Raw genomic sequence first — 17,464 nt, 5'->3', positions numbered from 1 at the left:
GCAGCAGCGCAAACGGGAACAGGAACTTCCAACTTATCTTTTCTACCACATCTTTGACCACCTCGTCAGGCCCTTTCCTAAAGCTCTGGACATTCTGTTGAGCCCAGTTGAACTATGTAGACTGTTTGACCTTGAGTTAATGTATGAGGCGAGCTATTTAGGGGGGGGGGGGGGGATTCAATAATGTAGCTACAGATATGCGTGTCAACTAAGTACCATGTATTGCAGTAATAGGGACTTTTATTTTATTTTATTACACCAGAAACATTTTGGGAAATGTTTTATGTAATCTTTCCTTCACTTTCCTGCAAATTAATGTTTAGCATTCTTTGTAACCTGGGGCCACACGCTATACCTGCAAGCTGCAAACTAAGATTCAGGCATTCAGTATTTTTTAGCCGTGACGTGAGCGCCCCCTACCAGAGATACCGGGTCCTACTCTTGTGTCGCTTTTGTGAGTTATACTGTGTCCCTCCGTCGGACCAAATCTGAGACTCTAAAGGCCTATTCATAGTCTGGATTGTTGGTGGTGAGGTGACCACCGCTCCGGTGGTGAGCTGACCACCGCTCCGGTGGTGAGCTGACCACCGGAGCTGAACTAACGTTGAGCGGTGGTGAGTAAAAACAGAGAGAAGGGCTGGAGCGGTGGCGGTGGTTGGTTTGCTCTTCACCGCGGCTCAGTGACGTCATGTTGTAGTTCGGTGGTCACCCCACCACCGAAAATCCAGACTATGTATGGTGTATGGGCCTTAAGGCGTGATTCGTACTCTTATTTTAGAGCCGAATAAAAGTCGGTTCGGCGCTGTAGAGCCTACAATGTGATGTCATCCTGAATCCTGGCTCCTCCTCCTGTCCACATGTCGAAGTGTTCTTGGGCAAAGACACTGAACCCTACAGTCAAAGTTACACGAATTCCCTCACATGGACTGGAATTCATTCAATCTATTAAGCCAAATTCCAATACCCAAAATCTCGGCCACTCGCTCACTCACACTCGCTCTCCATCATGTCTAATTATGGTGAAATTGGTGACCTGCCGAAATATGTTACCATCGTGTGGACTTCACACAACTTACATGGAGGTCGATCTTTAAATAGGTGGCCTGAATACCGCTAGGTTGAACTCTGATCATAATGAACAAACTGCAGCGATGTCTACACGATTGTCACATATTTCAGCAGGTCACCAATTTCACTGTAGCACCACCATGCTGGAGTGAGCGAGTGTGAGTGAGCGAGTGGCCCGAGATTTTGGGTATTGGAATTTGGCTTTAGACTCTTGACTCGTCCGAAGCAACTAGCGGTATATTTTTCCAACCAGTGCATCTGCTTAGCTACTAAAAGTTCATCAACATTGTACTGTAACTCGAAACTAACTGCGTGAAAAGAGGAGTTAACGGGCACTTATGGGCACTGTATTTTGCCCGTAAACCTCAAGTTTAGCAGCATTTACAGTTAACCCATTCTGACCTGATATCAGATTCATACGAGGTTTCCACTGGACACACACTGGTCTGATTAACCCATTCTGACCTGAGATCAGATTAAAAAAATGTCAGTCGTTCTTCGAATTTTTCAAAAATAGCAGACCTACAAGCTCGTATCGCGCCACCGAGCTTGTAGATCTGCTATTTTTCAATAGCTAAAGCATAACATGATGCCAACACCAAAATGGGTGCCCGGTCAGAATGGGTTAATATACGGTAATATACAGGTGTGACGGTATACAATTCGGGAGTTTACCGGAGTTTGTTGGAAGGTTTAACGGGAGTTTCCTGTAATAATATACACAGCCGTATTCCATTCTTTTTTGCGCAGAGATAAGTGGATGGACCTTTAGAGAACTACACTTTAAAAAGTGTGATATTCTTTTAAAATAAGTAATAATTCAATATTCTGTATTTGCAGTATTCTGTGATATATACTGTATATGCCAGGAGGACAGAAGGATGTCTGTGACTGCATGGAGGCCTACTGTATGTGCTGCTTTGCACATTGGAGGAGTCTAGAGGGAATAAAAGATTGATTTTAAATTCAATTAGACGAAAAGCTAATCGTATTGTATAGAGCGTCGCAGTCCCGCCCCCTTTCAGAACGACGAGTGGCCCAGGAAATGATTCTCCGTTCATTTTCTCCAAAAAGTATTTATTTAACCCATTCTGACCTGAGATCAGATTCATACGAGGTTTCCACTGGACACACACTGGTCTGATTAACCCATTCTGACCCGAGATCAGATTCATACGAGGTTTCCACTGGACACACACTGGTCTGATTAAAGACTGTTTCGCAAAGCCAACTCGGATCGTGACAAATCCTGACCATAATTAGTGTGGTTGCCCTAACAGGGCAACCAGACTCTTGTAACTGTAACACTTTATTCCACTTCTTATTATTATTCCACTAGTCTTTATTTTGACGCACTACCCCTCCCTCAGTTTTGACTGTACGCACTTGAGCCATATGTCAAATTGACCGGAAAAATCGGGAATCGATGGCGTGTACTTTGCTAAGAGAAATGTTGTATAGTTTAATTGATATGAATTTATTAGTGAATTAAATTATCCCATTGACTTCAATGGAAAAATGCAAAAAATCACATTCAAGTATTTTTCCCTCTGAGACTGTAAGCACTATAGTTACAAAACTTGGAGGAATATTTCCTAATTATCACTAAAATTAATTAAAAATATATATTTTTAGGTCGGCCTCATGGTGGCGCTATAACAGCCCACTTTACCTTTTGGCTCATAACTCTTGAACCGTATGTCGTAAAATCAAAATTATTTTTTCCCTGGATTCCTTGGGTCATGACGCATCTCCCCATATAGGCCACGCCCATTTCCGCCATGATGGATTTTCCGCCATTTTGAATTTTGTCCAAAACACACTTTTTGCGTTTCCTCCTACAGATTTTGTCCAAATCTCACAAAAATCTGTACACGTGATCTCTGGACCCATCCGATTAAAACGCAGATTTTCGGTAGTGCGTATCGTTCGGCCGTAATCGTCTTCCGAAGTCAGTAGGAGGGGCCTATATCACGAAAAATGCCATAAATCACGAACGGAATGTCCAATCCATCCAAAATTTGAATCACATGTCCGGGGTGGTTCGTTCAACCGAGTTCCAAAAGCAATTCCATTTTCATCCATAGGGGGCGCCGCAAACGCGATAAATGTAACCGTTTGTCGAAAAACCAGAATTTCGGGGGTTAAATCCCCTCCGAATTACTTACACACGATTTAAGGTGTGACTTGAAACTGTAACAGGCTGGCAATATCAGTGGGAGGGGTATATATATGTAAGCCACTGCGGCAACCACACTCTGCAATTTTTTAAAATTGCGACCTCTCCGAGGTTGTCTAGTTACAATATGTTTTGGGGCCGATCAAATAATTAGTAAGAAGACAAACAAAACAAATAGTGTTTTTATAATAATCCTGCCTTTTTATTTTCATCTTTCAAATGATTTGATCGGCACAAAATATTGTATGTTTGTTGTCATGATTTGTCACGATCCGAGTTGGCTTTGTCCGCGGCGTATAACCGTCTTTATATAAATACCTTTTGAAATGTCTATGGGAAAAATGAATGGAGAATGATTTCCTGGGCCACTCGTCGTTCTGAAAGGGCGCGGGACTGCGACGCTCTATAGGATGTCATGGTAAAAACAAAAGGGGTTAGGGGGGACTCTTCTTGAGGACGTTTTCCCTTCTGACTTTGATGGAAAATGAATGGCTAACAATTTAAAACTTGAAATATGTGTGTATTTTTTATATGACCAAGCCTCAACGTGCCTTGTTTACTTGACCACAGGGGACCACTCATGATCAAGACCACATTTTTACAGAACTGTTATATGAAATGAAATTGTGAATTAATTATCATTAAACAGTTTTTAAGCAGTTTAAATTAAAAAAGGAAAACTGTTTTTGAATGTTTTAGATTTTTCGAGCGAGATGTAATTATTTAAAATGCAAGCGTGTGATGATGAATAAAGTGGAAGACGATAGTTTTGCATCATCCATTTTTTGTCGTGTTGAAATGTGTCATGTGAAATTTTTGTCTCGTTGAAAAACGAGACAACTCACCCCGTTTCTGTTCTCCTTCCAGAATCTTCCCCAGTGAGGGGTTGGTGGGAGAGGCTGGACAGCAGATGGCTGAATTTATCTAACTATAAACTTTCATGACAGCAGACAGCCTAAGTACAAATATAATTTATGAAAAGCTACTACAGTGAAGTCTGTTCACAGAAGTTGTTGTAGGATAATGTGGGGATTATCTGACGAGGTACCATATGAGGGGGCAAAACCTTACAGTACATATACTAAATAATACTAAATTGTTTATAGGGTCAATATATGTAAAATAATATAGCCTTTCCACAGGAGTATCTTTTTTTCAGCCAATGGCATATTACAAAGTTATTCCCCTCACTGGGGAAAATTCCGGGAGTTGTCCAGTATTCAAGTCCACTACATTCAAGATAGCCTACATTGATGACAATGTTTTGTTGTGAGAATAATTCACATTCGGATTTTTAAGGTACACATAATTGTAGTACTAATTATATTATCTGTGTTCAGTTCAGTTGCTGCCAGAGTGAGGTCTAGCCAACACCAACTCGGGGATTCCTGGATCGCTGCCCTCCACAATTCCCTAAATCCAACATCAGGTTCTGGAGCTCTGCTGCGTTGTCAGCCAAGCTGTCGCGCCGAAGCACGTCTACAATAGGTGGTACGCTCCTTTCCCCTCCACTGTGGCAGTGGAGGGGCACTGTGGCAGGCACCCCTCTGGGTGCCTGACGCAATGCCCTGCCAGCCTCTAGTTCTGGGTGCCTGATACAGTGCCCTGCCAGCCTCTAGTTCTGGTTGCCTGACGTAATGCCCTGCCAGCCTCTAGTTCTGGGTGCCTGATACAGTGCCAGCCTCTAGTTCTGGGTGCCTGACACAGTGCCAGCCTCTAGTTCTGGTTGCCTGACGTAATGCCCTGCCAGCCTCTAGTTCTGGGTGCCTGATACAGTGCCCTGCCAGCCTCTAGTTCTGGGTGCCTGACGCAGTGCCCTGCCAGCCTCTAGTTCTGGGTGCCTGACGCAGTGCCCTGCCAGCCTCTAGTTCTGGGTGCCTGACGCAGTGCCCTGCCAGCCTCTAGTTCTGGGTGCCTGACGCAGTGCCCTGCCAGCCTCTAGTTCTGGGTGCCTGACGCAGTGCCCTGCCAGCCTCTAGTTCTGGGTGCCTGACGCAGTGCCCTGGCAGCCTCTAGTTCTGGGTGCCTGACGCAGTGCCCTGCCAGCCTCTAGTTCTGTGTGCCTGACACAGTGCCCTGCCAGCCTCTAGTTCTGTGTGCCTGACACAGTGCCCTGCCAGCCTCTAGTTCTGGGTGCCTGACGCAGTGCCCTGCCAGCCTCTAGTTCTGTGGGTGCCTGACACAGTGCCCTGTCAGCCTCTAGTTCTGGGTGCCTGACACAGTGCCCTGCCAGCCTTCATCCTGTGTGTCATTATGTGTGTCGTTTACTATTACGTTTCATGTTACCATGTTGAGCTACCTCCTCAATCAGATTACGTCTGTGTTTGTTCCTTATTAGATTGACCTATAAGAGTTGACTTGTCCTGTAATTGGGAAAGCTGTGATCGTCATAATTGAATACATTTAGCAGATTAACTCTCATGTGGCTCTACTCCTGGAAGGACACTTCTGGTGGAGCCGTCCGTGTAGGTTCTCATTCATTTAGATTTAAAAAAAAATCTTCTAAATCATCAAAAATGATATGTATTTGGTCGTCGACCCCCATCTGAAAATATGTTGTTCCAGGGACCCCCCCCCCCCCCTCCAGAATTTATAAAAATTCTGGTGCACTGCTATAAAAATAGCAGTGCCGCGCTAAAGTAGCTAAAGTATAACATAATGCTTAAAACACCAAATGGGTTTCCCGACCCAGAATGGGTTATTAAACCTATATGCCCAACCCAAACTCCAATCAGAGGGAACATGGGGATGTGGTTATTATTTTGCGATATGCTCTTTATATTAACCAGTCCTTGTCATTTCATAATGTTAAATTGAAACAAATGTAAAGATGTGGATGGTCGATCCAACTCTCTTCATCTTTCATCATGTCTCCAGTTCTTTTTCTTTTTTTTAATAATTTTTATCCCACGATTTTGTAAACCATTTTCACCCCTGTGTCAATCATCTAATGTGATCCTGGGCTCTACACACCCTCCACCAACCTAGTCCCCATATATGGGGGACAAGGGGAGAGCAACGGACTTGAACTCATGCTTCCTTCATGCCTGAGTGTCCAAGTTGCTCCTTTACACCTGACAGGGGGGAGTTTCCCTGGTTGGACGTAGCGCGTGGAAGGAACACGTTATTCCAACCAGTTCCTTTCCCCTCCATCAGGCGCCCCGGCTGGCCAGGGGGAGGTAGTTTAGAGACCAGGATTACTGCATGTTTTTTTGTGAGGGTATCTACCCTGTCTCCAGTTCTTAGAAACATCACTGATATATGGGGACTAGGTTGGTGGAGGGTGTGTAGAGCCCAGGATCACATTAGATAATTGACACGAGGGTGAAAAATGGGTTACAAAATCGTGGGATATAAAAATTATAGGAAAAAAAGGAAACATAACTGATTTCTGCTCCCACCCATCACAAGTTCCTCTTCACATCCTTGCAGGGGCGGCGGCGGTGGTTCAGCGGTAGAGTGGCCGGATGGATGGTAACCGCAAGGTTGCCGGTTCGAACCCTGTGGGCTCCCCCAGAGTTAGTGTCGAAGAGTCCTTGAGCAAGACACTGAACCCCTAATTGCTCCTGATGTGCTGGTTGGTGTCTTGCATGGTTTCCTCTGGCATCAGTGTGTGAATGGGTGAATGTAATGCACAATCTATGTAAAGCGCCTTGGATAAAGGCGCTATATAAATGCACCATTTACCATTTTGCAGCATAGTAGCCTATGTGGGCATTTCATCCTTGTGTGTGCGTGTGTGTGTGTGCGTGCGTGCGTGCGTTTTCAATGACCATATAATCAATTGTGGATGTTGATCAAATATGAGGACACAAAGAAGGTGTTGGATATGGATAGAGATATGGTTATTAGGTTGCCATGGAAATCCTTGATCCCAGGGGAACTTGTGACCTGCTTGTGACCTAATAGGCCCTGCTTGTGACCCACAAACAAGCCTCAACGGTCGGATCAGTCACATGAGCAACATGAGTGACCCGGGAGGAGGTTTTAATGGAACTGTACCAGTAGAATGTTACTAACTTACTACACAACACCATCACATGATGTAAACAGAGACCCGGGAGGAGGTTTTAATGGAACTGTACCAGTAGAATATTATGTTACTAACTTACTACACAACACAATCACATGATGTAAACAGAGACCCGGGAGGAGGTTTTAATGGAACTGTACCAGTAGAATGTTACTAACTTACTACACAACACAATCACATGATGTAAACAGAGACCCGGGAGGAGGTTCTAATGGTTCTGTACCAGTAGAATATGTTACTACACAACACAATCACATGATGTAAACAGAGACCCGGGAGGAGGTTCTAATGGTTCTGTACCAGTAGAATATGTTACTACACAACACCATCACATGATGTAAACAGATCGTGATGTAAACAGATCACTGAAATGACATAGAGAGAAGTTTACAAATTAATTTTTGTTAGGTATAGCATCAATAATAGAGTGCAATTGAATTACTTAAAAATGTGGCAATTGCAATGAATTATGAAGTGGATTACATTTGACATAGCCTACCCTATATCAAGATGTGAGAATGCACGTGTTATATATCACTCAAGTCAAGTAAAAAGATGACAAGAAATTAATGTAATGTAGGCCTATGTAACGTGTGATCTGCGTTGTGTTGTGGAATAATGACTTCTCTCTTTGTTGACAGTTTCATCTGGTAAAATACACAGACGTGTCTGGTCAGTTTCTGTCTGTGTAACACACCCAGTCCTCAGCACGTCATGGGCATGTCTCATGTTAGACTGACACCAATCAATAAACATACAAGGAAATAACAACACAATGTACCTGGTAAATACACAGACATTATCTGGTCAGTTTCTGTCTGTGTAACACACCCAAATTCCCAATCCTCAGCATGTCCATAACAGAATTAACAGTGTGACCAAGAGCATGTTTTAATTTAGAACAACTAATATTCGTCACAGTATCACAGTAAACATACAGACTCTTGTTGAAAGTAGTGTGCTGAGGAACACATCTATGTCTCATGTTAGACTGAGGAACACATCTTATCTTACCTCATGGACATGTCTCATGTTAGACTGAGGAACACATCTTACCTCATGGACATGTCTCATGTTAGACTGAGGAACACATCTTACCTCATGGACATGTCTCATGTTAGACTGAGGAACACATCTTACCTCATGGACATGTCTCATGTTAGACTGTGGAACACATCTTACCTCATGGACATGTCTCATGTTAGACTGAGGAACACATCGTACCTCATGGACATGTCTCATGTTAGACTGAGGAACACATGTTACCTCATGGACATGTCTCATGTTAAACTGACACCACTCTAAACGTGGACACCAGTGTCATTCAATGAGGTGCCGTCCACTAACCAATAAGAATGGTCATTACTGATGGAGCAATTAAGTGGAACCCACTAAACTCTGTTACATTTACATACTGCAGGCATACAGTATATAATTTGATTTGGCTTTCTATAGTAGGCTATACATTAATAACATAATTGCAGTAGGCCTACTAATTATTTGTGCGTAGTTAGTTAGTTAGGTCTACATTTCATGTGTTGTAACTTGTGTCCAATGTTGACTGTAACCATATTCTCACCTCCTTAATTTTAGTCCGATTATGTTTGTTGACTTATATCCTCTCGTCATCAGACATAATGGAATATATTTACAGTAGCAGGAAGAGCATTTTTACAAGGTTTAAAGATGGAGTGCCGTGAGTTTTGTTCCAGTAGGCTATTTGTGTATACTTCCAATACATTTCAAAGACAAATGTATACACAGCTAGGCCTACTGCACATTTGACTTTATTTGGGAAAATATAGGCATGTAATTTAACCACTTAAAGCTGCTGCACTATAGGCTATAATAATACAATTTCCTATACACAAACGTGCTAAATGTCCCCTTTCTTTTTGCAGATGGGGTTCTGAATAATATCAACGGTTCAGCAGCACTGCACGAGCAAGGACCATTTTTTCCATTTTCCATTTTCATGATGAGCATCATCATAAATCTATCCGACAGTCATGACGCCTAATTCCTAAAGTTGCAAAAGGAGCTGCCTCCAAGTAAAATATCGTTTCTAGACAGTCAAACCAAACCATTGAGGCAATAGCATAGCGTAGCCTATGATGTTGCTGACAGAGAGAGATTCCTTATCAGACGTTTTCCTTGAACGCATAATAACTCGCCTCGATCGCAGTCAGTTGAGACTTGTTTGCTGTAGTATAGTGAATGTTATACTTTTCCTATGAGTGTGCTCCCAGTCCCAGCCTCCCTCCCACTCCCACCACGCCCATTGAGCAGGAGGGAGAGAGAGAGAGAGAGAGAGAGAGAGAGAGAGATCACATTACATGATAGAGAGGGTTTGAACTGGTCTGGGACCAGTGGGACGATAGAAGACAGCCCGTGGTGGGGGAGTAGTGGAGAGTAGACCATAGTAGTGCGTACTGTTGACATCCCACCTCTGGAATGCACGGCGGAAAGTCGCTCCTCCGCTGAACCGAGACGCAGGCGCACGAAAAGTCCACCACCAGGTAAGGCTAGGCTACAGTTCCTCTCTCACCTGCTGCATATGTTGTATTATATACTGTAAAGTATATGTGCATTTATTATAGTTGTCGCTATATACTCGCTAATATATAGTTTTCTGTCCTTAAATGTGGGAGATATACAGAGGTCTCTCTATCGTCCGCTCTGTTATTTAGCCCCATGGACTGTCTGTCTTCATTGAAACCAAACGTGGTCGGTTTCAATCTCTCTGAAGTCTGAACGGTAAACACTCACTCTTTGCCTGCATCATGTGAGGTTTAATTGTTCATTGCGCTTTTTCTGTCTGTCTGTCGTGGTTTATCTACGTTTATAAAACGTCAAACTTGCCAGTATAGTGTGGCCAACTAACTGGTCAGCATGTTGGGTGAGCTTTATGATAACCAGGTCTGAGTCCAGGGGCTTTTTAGTACGGCTAGATATTTGTGTTGGAAACTTGGGTCCCATCATCAGTCAACTCATCACCAACACCTGCATGACCTGAGACCTGCTGCATGTTTTATTGGAGTTCACACCACCAGCGGTGTCATGTTTTTCCGACGCAGTAAATCCAGAAAAAGTGTGTGTAAAAGTGAGCGCTGCTTTTTATAGAAATGCACAGCATGGAAAAGGCTAAGCTACACGTAAAGATTGCTTGACTGACACGGAGGGTTGGTTAATTATCACTAATAATATATAGTTATCAGTCTTATAAAATGAGATGAAGAACTGGTCAACAGGCATTAATTGCCAATTGGTCATGTTGTTGCCTTGCCCAAAATAAATCACTACATATTTGTTCATCAAAGTTAAGAGTATAGGCTACATTGGATGTATTTTCTTTGCAAGTCTGAGTCTGCAGTCCAAACCACTTGGGAGTTCCAGCACTTCTTTGATAAAACGTTTTATACTTCTGGTTATCAGTACTCATGTCTTATGTCTGGAAACTGGTTAAATACTAATTTCCTAAATCAAAGTGGAATGATTTGATGCAGAAATGTAGTACACGCTCCTCGCAGTTAAAGCCTGAGTGAACATGTCCATTTTGTGCACTTCCTAGTAATTAACCTTAACCATCGAGTCCACATATGGTGAAATAATTTAAATGAAGCACATTATGCCCCTGGGTGTACAGTACAGTACAGTACAGTACAGTACAGTACAGTACAGTACAGTACATAGCTTACTGTCATAGTCAGGCATCTTAACCCATTTAGACCGATTCTACAAATGCCTTTTCTGAAAAACCCTATTGTTTCTGTGTCAGTAATTCTCAAACTATTTCATGTCAAGGACGGTCGGACCCCTCAAATGATATGTATTTGAACCGCGGAATAGCTAAAGTATGACATAAATGCTTAATAAAACACCAAAAGGGGGTTCCCGTTTTGAACGGGTTAAGTTGTCATCCAGATAAATCTCAAAGAGGGGGGGGCCCACACAAAAAGGAGGCACCACCACTACGACACCCCTCTGGTATTTCCGACAAGTGGATCGATTGTCATCGACTCGTATATTGCGTAATAACAGAGCCATTATTCTCCTGGTGTCTGACAGACAGACAGACATGTATAGATATCTGGCCTCCCAGACTTTTACAATAACCGGGCGTGTGGCTGCATGCCATGTTTGAGACGTGGAAAAAAGATGAGAGCAGCAGCGGTCACGTCACGTTACATGATGGATGCTTGTTAACCCATTCTGGGCGGGAATCCCCTTTTGATGTTTTGTTTTTTTAGCATCATGTTATACTTTTAGCTGTTGAAAAAAAATAGCAGATCTACAAGCTCATAGCGCGGCACCGAGTGCCGCGCTATGAGCTTGTAGATCTGCTATTTTTTGAAAAGTCGTGAAAATGTGGCGCGCATCTTTGAATATATATATCCTTTCACAGTGAATATTTTTTATCTCAAATATTAGCTTCTGGGGGTTCCCTCTATGAAACAACACATTTTCAGATGGGGGGGGGGGGGGGGGGGGGGTCCGTGGCCAAATACAGATAATTCTGGGGGTCCTTGACGTGAAAAAAGGTTGAGAACCAGCGCCACTGACATAGAAACACACATAGGGGGTTTTCAGAAAACTGTCAGGATTTTTGAAGGCATTTGTTGAATATTTTCTCAGGTGGAAATGGGTTAAATAGTGTTGGACTCTCATCAGCCGTGGGGAGTCTTGTCTTCATCTGTCTTTTTTGAGCGTGCACCTAAAAGCAGAGAGGAACCATCGTGTCTTCATCTGTCTTTTTGAGCACCTAAAAGCAGAGAGGAACCATCGTGCAGCGTCAGGCACGTGCAGAGAGTGTTGGAGAGGGGCAGGGGCTGAAATCCCGTAATCACTTTTGGACAAAAATAGCTGATCTACAAGCTCACAACGAGCTTGTAGATCTGCTATTTTCGGGGCAAAACCCAGCACTCTTTAGCTAGTGGAATTGCAGGTGTAACGACATGGATTTATAAACAAATTAGTTCAACGCAAAATACTGTGTTCAAGTTCAGGAGACTTCAGGGGGAAAAAAGCAATTCTCCTGAATGCTGCCTTCCTTCCGGCATGGAAGGAGAGGAAAGAAAAGGAGTGGCATCATGTGCATTTCTTTGGCGCGATTCATACTCTTATTTTAGAGCCGAATAAAAGTCGGTTCGGTTGAGCCTACAATGTGACGTCATTTGAGGTTCGGTGGGGGGGGTACCGTCCGGCACTACAGCGGTAAAATAGGTAGTATGAATCGGCTCTTACACCGTAGTAAACTGCTGCAATCGTGGTCTGGAGAGGGCAGTTGTTTTACAGACGGGGTAAAAGGGCAGTGGCTGAAGCCCCCTTTGATGTCTATGTGTGCGCGTCCGTCCCTGTTGCAGCACATGTGCTCCAGTATATGGAATGTGACTCACTTAGACTTTGTAAATAAATATACCATCTTGACACTTTAAGTTACTGACCTCTTAAAGATAAGAGATAGAGAAAACTTTATTGCCCATTAAATTTAACATCAACTGTAAATTTGTCTTTGGGCACATGCACCGGCAGCCAGTTTTTACAACAATGAGAACAACATTACATAAAATAAAATACATTAAAATGCATTAAAATGTCTACAGCAGTTAGTTGGCACAAACAAAGTCTTGTAACCCTTCTTTTTTTGTTTGTTGCTAATTTCATTCTAAGCCTCCTGTCTGATCACAAGTCAAATTCAGGGCGAAGAGGGTGTAAATCTGAATTGCCTTTTTGGTTATGGAGCGGTTGTACTGTATATGTCCTGAAGTTGCAATTGTTTGTCTCCAATGATCGTACTATAGCCTGTCTGGTTGACGACCTGCAGGGCGAGCTTGTTTTTGATCTGTGGCTGAGAGATTCCCATACCGGTGTAATTATATGGGCACAAAAGCGGGACAGACAGACAGACACACAGACAGACAGACATGATCTGCTAGGTCTCATAGTAAGTGCTCACTGCATTCGCAACCAGGACACCATGTTAAAAGTGAGAACACTCATGAAGGAAGCATGAGTTCAAGTCCGTTGCTCTCCCCTTGTCCCCCATATATGGGGACTAGGTTGGCGGAGGGTGTGTAGAGCCCAGGATCACATTAGATGATTGACACAGGGGTGAAAAATGGGTTACAAAATCGTGGGATAAAAAAAATATATATATTTAAAAGTGAGAACACTCTTATGTGAGTGACCCCACAGGATTCATAGAAAATAAAATAAGGTCCGCACACTGAAATATAAGTTCCAAAGCTTAAACATGTATTTAAGCCTCACATATCTTCATCATCTGATGTAGATCCAGTTGTGCAGAACTTATTTTATTTTCTATTATTTTACCTCTGTCCGGCACCTGGCGTTTAGTTAGTGGATGTGTGTGGTCTATTGTATTTCTCTGATTTATTTTAGGATTAAAACATGATAGTTGGTTCTAGTGATGCACCGAATATTCGGCCGCGGAAAATATTCGGCCGAAAATGGCAAAAGAAAAAAGCATTTTTGGCCTATTCGGTTTCGGCCCGAATAGGCCGAAAATATATCACTGAATAGTGTATGCAATTAATGCATTCAAAAGTTCTGAATAAATGTTTTATGGACCCATAATAGTGATTATTATTTAAGTACAGTTTTGCCAGAATCATGTCTTATTCCATAAATCAGGTAGCTTTAAGGTACGGCCAGTCGGCCATGACGGCATGTTAGGAAAAAAATATATATTATTCGGCTATTCGGTTTTCGGCCAACTGTTTCCTATATTCGGTTTTCGGCCAAGAATTTCCCTTTCGGTGCATCCCTATGTGGTTCTATATACAGTAATAGATGAAGGTATGGCTGCTGTGTGATGAAGAAGCAGCTATTTACTGTGTACTGTACTGTACTGTACTGTAATCATGTGCCTTCTTTGTTTGAACAATGTTTTTATTCACACGGGCAAAATGTCAGAAGAGTTGCATTCTTTCCTCCGTTCTAAAGAGCACCAGCCTACACGTCTTCATTGCCCAAGTTAGAAAGTATCTCAGGAATGCTAACATAGATATTTAATCATTATATAAACATGATATAATCGTTTGGGAATTGATCATAATTCAGAACCGGACTTGTAGAATGATCTTATATCATCCATGTGGACAGTGGATATTGCAACATTGGAAACTAAAAAAAACAAAGGTGCGAACAAGAAGTTCACTGGAGCTCAGACAGCTCAGACAGCTCAGACGATTTAGGCCCTTGGTTTATTATAACAGGGTGCAAGTAAAAAGTGACAACGTTTCGATGTGTAAGTTACATCTTCGTCAGTTCGCATGTTATCTGTCCTGCTTCTGAGACGCACCAGACTGGCCTGCTATATAGGCTAGAGGTTAGAACTCCCTTCTACACTTTTTGTGACCCAACACCACCAATACAGAGCAGATGTACATTATATGCCATATCTATGGCTAACAGACCAGTCAGCAATTGTTTGTTCCCCTTTCTATTATGTTTAGAGAGGGAGGATAATGGGGTTAACAGAGTTCCATAGGGCTTTTAATCAACTCAAAACATTGTATATATAGTATATACTCCTTGTATATACTTGAGAGAGTACACAGTAACATCATTACTGTTAATTTAACCAATTTTGGACTGATGTCGATAAAAAAAGTCTAATAGTAAAGTCTAATAGTTCTCTGAAAAACGTCATGTTTCTATGTCAGTGGTGCTCAACCTTTTTCACGTCAAGGACCCCCAGAATTACCTCTATTGGGCCACGGAATCCCATCTGAAAATATGTTGTTCCAGGGACCTTCCCAGAAGCAAAGATTTGAGTTAAAAATGTTCGTTCTGAAATAATAATATTGAAAGGTTTGCGCCACATTTTCACGACTTTTCAAAAATAGCAGACCTACAAGCTCGTATAGCGTGCCACTCGGTGGCGTGCTATGAGCTTTGTAGATCTGCTATTTTTCAATAGCTAAAATATAACATGGCGCTTAACACGCCAAAAGAGGTTCCCACTCAGAATGGGTTAACTCCAAAGAAAGCCTTGGGTGGTTTGTATTGTGGCTGGAGGCCCCTTCCCTTCCCTCGCAGAGGGAAACCGTGACAGTGGTTTCTGAGGATAATGCAGCAATAACTTGGTCGTGGAATGATCTACAGTCCAGACTAAAATTGGCTTTGAAAGTTCCCTTGAGAAGTTTTCAAAAGGATCATCTTTGATGTACAATCCAACACTTGCACATGTTTGGATATGTACTACTAGCCTATGTTCATATATCGGCTCAGATCGTTTAGATTGTGTATATTGTGTATTTTGCCCTGCTACTAATAAAAGTAGGACAGGTGACTTGTTGTATTTATGCATATAGGTACTTTAAGGTGTATTATAGATGTTGTATTTGCTGGTTAAAAATGTATAACATTGACGATGTGGTATTGAAGTGTAATTTTTATTTCTGCCTCTTGGCCTTCAGTTCCCACTTGTAAAAGAGACGCAGTCTCAAAGTGATTTTACTGCTTAAATAAAAGGTTAAATTAAAAAATACCTGCAAAGGTCTTTTTTCCTGTGATTAATGGGTGTGATGTTGATGCACCGCCACATAATATTGTCTCTACAGCAACAAACAAAGTGCCCATAATTGCAGCAAAGAATGCCTTGTAGACGAGTATGATGTTTGAAAGGACTAATGTTATGCATTTAGCTTGGAAAACGTGTCGCTAAGCGAAGCGACAACATCCTACTGCTCCCTGTTGGAACACAGCATGTCAGTGTGAGCACAGCAAGACGGCTCCCAGGGTATTTTAGTTTTATTTATTTTATTTAACCTTTATTTTAACCAGTGAAACAAACATTGAGACTCAGTCTCTTTTACATTCCCTATTTTATAGGCAAAAACTCAAAAGTGTAGCAAAAATAGAGCTGATCTACAAACTCACTACGTGTGGCATTGCGTCTATTTTCACTATATTTATTTGTGGCTATTTCTTGCTGTACCGTCATATAGAAATCACACTTGTGTGACGTGAGGGGCCGCCCCACTGTATTTATATCGACCACATGGCGTCTCACGCCCTGAACAAACATCAAAAGTCCATAGACTTGGCAGCCATATGATAATATCTTCAAAAGCCATCCATTGGAGGGGCTAAACATCAGACCCATATTGTCATATGATTAGTCACACACACGTTACCGCAGTGAAATGTGTTCTCTGCATTTGACCCATCTCTCTTGGAGCGCTGAGCTGCAGCCGTGCCGCGCTCAGGAATGATTAGTTGATTTGACCCCCAAATCCAACCCTTTGATGCTGAGTGTACTGGGTCCCATTTTTACAGTCTTTGGTATGACCCGGCCGGGGATCGAACCCCCGACCTCACAGTCTCAAGGTGGACACTCTAACAACAAGGCATTATGTCATACTTTAGCTGTTGGAAAAAAAATAGCAGATCTACAAGCTCGTCTGCTATTTTTGAAGAATCGTGAAAATCGTGGAAAAAAAATCTTTGAATATATATTCTTTTTAACTAAAATCTTTGCTTCTGGGGGGGGGGGGGGGGGGGGGTCCCTGGAACAACATATTTTCAGACGAGGGTCCACAGCCAAATATACACAGGTAATTCTGGGGCTCCTTGGCATGAAAAAAGTTGTACACCACTGAGTGAGAACATAGAAAACCTTTAGGATTTAATAAATCGGCACAGCTAGAGTTCAAACCATAGTCACCCATACAGTACATACATTCTGTCTCCAAACCCCTCTGTGTGCTTCAGTCTTTGTCAAGTGTTAGCATTATGGCCCTCTTGAGGGAGGTGTGTCCCGGTTATGTGGCCCCTTGAAGTGCTGTGTGAGTGTTTATATTAGGGCCCTCTGTGTGTCATTAGTACCTGGAGAGAGGCTCCCTGTAATGGAGTCCAGCTCTGCAGCACCTGCACTGGGACCGAGGCGGCCATAAAAAGGGTTCCCATGGGAAAAAAGTTGTGTGGAGACATTTTATACAGCGTCTTGAGTCTTTGTCAGGTGGAAACATCATAACTAACTCCACTAATGGCAGTCTTGATTTATGTTTTAAAACCCATTCTGACCTGAGATCAGATTCTTAAAAAAATGTCTTCTACATCCTGACAGTTTTCTGAAAAAGCCTTGTTTCTATGTCAGTCGTTCTTCGATTTTTCAAAAATAGCAGACCTACAAGCTCTGGTTGATTTCGTCGACT

General features: G+C 42.5%; 1 protein-coding gene across 1 annotated transcript in view; it reads left to right on the top strand.

Moving 5' to 3' along the window:
- Positions 1–9,710: 9,710 nt before the first annotated feature.
- The window catches only part of LOC308316123 (collagen alpha-1(XX) chain-like), a 79,065-nt gene continuing 71,311 nt past the window's right edge, over positions 9,711–17,464 (top strand). The window contains exon 1 of the mRNA XM_080764528.1: positions 9,711–9,795. The gene's annotated coding sequence lies outside the window, so the exon portion shown is untranslated. The remainder of the gene's footprint in view (positions 9,796–17,464) is intronic.

Source organism: Protomyctophum bolini, assembly GCF_963924005.1.
Source record: "Protomyctophum bolini genome assembly, chromosome: 5".
NCBI classification, from domain to species: domain Eukaryota; kingdom Metazoa; phylum Chordata; class Actinopteri; order Myctophiformes; family Myctophidae; genus Protomyctophum; species Protomyctophum bolini.
Note: the sequence above shows the minus strand (reverse complement) of the source record. Positions and strands in the feature narration are given on the sequence as shown.